Raw genomic sequence first — 3,016 nt, forward strand, 5'->3', positions numbered from 1 at the left:
GGAGGAGGTGGACGAGGAAGAGGAAGAGGAAGAGAAAGGCCAAGGACTGTAATCTCTGCAAAGAGTACAGCAGGTACACTGCAGCATCCATCATCCCAAATTTCCGAAATGAGAATAGGTAAGAAATCTACTCTCACTAGTAGGAAGATGCCAGTGCGTCTTCTCTATGGAAGCACAATGGGGAAGAAGTTGCGTCTCCGGAAAGTTCGCTCCATGATGGCTTCACGCGCCATGATGCAACAGTTTGATAATGGATTTGTTGACGTAGACAAATCATCTGACTTTTCTGTGTCACTAGGACCTAGGTTGGCAAGGTCGAACATTGAGCCCCGTTGAGTACAAGTCCTACAACTGTGCATTGAGATCATTGGCAACAAAGCGGGGGTTTCTCAATAACTATAGTCATCTGCCATCCCTGGCCACAGCATGTATTTCATCTTTTAAGTGTTAGTGTTACATGTGTATTCACGTTTTTATATATGAATATTTTATGTTTATGGCTTTTTTGTGCTGCATGCGTTGGCTACATGGTGAACAAAATTGCCCCATGGGAACATCAAAAACGTCAACTAAAAACAATCAGAACCAATAAAACCTTTAGATAAATGGTGTTTACTTAAAGTGCTATAATCAATATATAAAGGATGGATTATATAGGTTCATGGTAAGTGAAAGTGTTGAATATCCAACTTGGCTGATGTACCAAGAGGAAACAAGTTTTGAATGTGAAGCTGTGTGGAGCTTCACAAACAAAAACCAAAACTTGAACATAAAAATGTATGTGTGCGTGGGGGGGTGGTGTGTGGGTGTGTGTGTGTGTGATGGGAAAGTTAGCTTCACCACACGCCATGTGTAACATTACAACCAATCCGGGGGAATACACACACAAACACACACACACACACACCCACAAATCACACACACACACAGACACACCGACTGCCAATTGAGCAGGCAAATAAAGGCACGGGATTGCGGCCAACGGTCAATGTGGTAGGGATAGATCCTGGGGACTACTCGCTCCATTTCTAACAGGCACCACTGGAAATTACAACACACAACACAAACAACCACAAAAAAAAAAACACACACACAAAACACAAATACCCCTAACTCCAACAACAAACCCACTCCCCACCACACCCCCACCACCCATTCACTTTTTTTTTTTTTTTTTAAATTTTTTTTTTTATTTCTCAATTACCTTTTCCGTCCCTTTTTATCACTCACCACCCCATTACCAAGTGTCCTTGGCCCACTTTTGAGATCGTTTTTTCGTGTATGTTTTATTTTTTCTTTTTTTCGTTTTACAAGGTTTGAAATTGAGGCATTTGCCTGTTAGATTGTTATTATTTTAATATGACAGGCTATATGTGTGGTTGTACCTTGTCGTGTTTTGGTGGTCGGTGTTTCCCTTTTCCTGTGTTCCCTTGTCTCCCTGTCTCCCGTGTATGTTTCGTCGTCTTCGTGATAATTGCCTCTCAAAGAGTGGTGCGTTGAGGTGGTTTTCCCCCCTTCTCTCCCCCCCTCTTACCTCCTTCGGGCTCCACCATTGCGTCCTGCTGGGAATTAATAACTGGGTGTTGTGTTTGTGGGTGTGGTGTGTAGTGTTGGTTGGTGGGTAATGATGTCACTTTACGAAGACACATGCAGACCTGAAACCTTTTTCTTAATCAACATCCCTCGTCTGTGTTTGCAAATTAGATGGATTTGAACTCCATACCAATTACACACACTCTTTACGGATACGACCCCACCCTTTTTTTTTTTATTTTCTCTTTTTCCTCCCCCCGCGCACACACCAAAACCCCAACACCACCGTTTACAAGTTGTGCACCCACATGCAGAGTCCAATTCAGTTTGTCTGTCACCCACACCACATATGCGACAAAACTTTTTTTGTTTCCCCCCTCTTGCTTTTTCTATATCACAAACCACCAGGATGCCACCAATTCATAACACAATCATCTTCAACCTCCATCTTCATCATCCGTGACCGCTCACGTTACGTTCCTGTGTTTCTGCCGTTCCCCTGTGGTTAGTTTATATAATCTATGTAGCCCAAAGGACAAGGAAAGTTATTTAATAGCTCATTCCCCTCTGCAAAACTGACTCAACCTTACGTCGGAAAGCAGGTTACAGTGTTTTTCTCAGTGGTTTACACCAAAAATTGTGGCTACTTTTTGAGACACAATGACCACAAAATGTAACTCATGCACCAACCCACTGAACCACTCTGCAAACTACAGCACAATTCCTGCTCTACACGCAAGACTGCAGTTCTAAAACACACTTTTTTCAAAAACACAACACACATTCTCTGCCTTGGCACAATTTTCATGAAGAAAATCTCTTGTATTCACAAGGAACACATGCCTTTCAAATTGACATGACTCTCACAAGGGCAAACCCAGTCACACAGATTACAGTTAGCATATCAGAGCTTTAGAATAAAACGGCAAAAGGTGAGCTTTCGTTTGGACGGGAATGGCTGCCAACATAGGAACAGAGTCAGAGCCAGAGAAGTGAGAGTAGTAGGAGAGGTGGACGAGGAAGAGGGGAAGAACGAGGCAACGGCCAAGGGACTGTAATCCACGATGCTGGCAAAAGAGTTACCGCCAAACGTGAGAGGTAACTTTAGCATCCATCAATCCAGAATTCCGAAATGAGAAATAGGTAAGAAAGATACTCTCCCTAGATATTGCAGTAATGCACAGTATTCCTACTTTGTATTCCTTCACAGTATTACAGTATTTTACTATTGTTTGGCAGAACAAACACAAGGTGGTCGGGAACGTCTTCCCGTCTCTTTGAAAGGAATGAACTCATGATATGTCCGAGAAAATAATGCCAACATAAAACTACGGTAAATACAAAAGAAAATACAATGGACATATTTCAAACTATTGATAGGGTAAGCTCCATCGACACTGGTCCGTGTCTTGTGCAGAAATCATCTCAGGATGAAGCAGGTCTACAGGGTGCCTTTGAACGGCAATTCAGAAAGACTCAAAAG

This window comes from Etheostoma spectabile, chromosome 11 (assembly GCF_008692095.1).
Source record: "Etheostoma spectabile isolate EspeVRDwgs_2016 chromosome 11, UIUC_Espe_1.0, whole genome shotgun sequence".
NCBI lineage: Eukaryota > Metazoa > Chordata > Actinopteri > Perciformes > Percidae > Etheostoma > Etheostoma spectabile.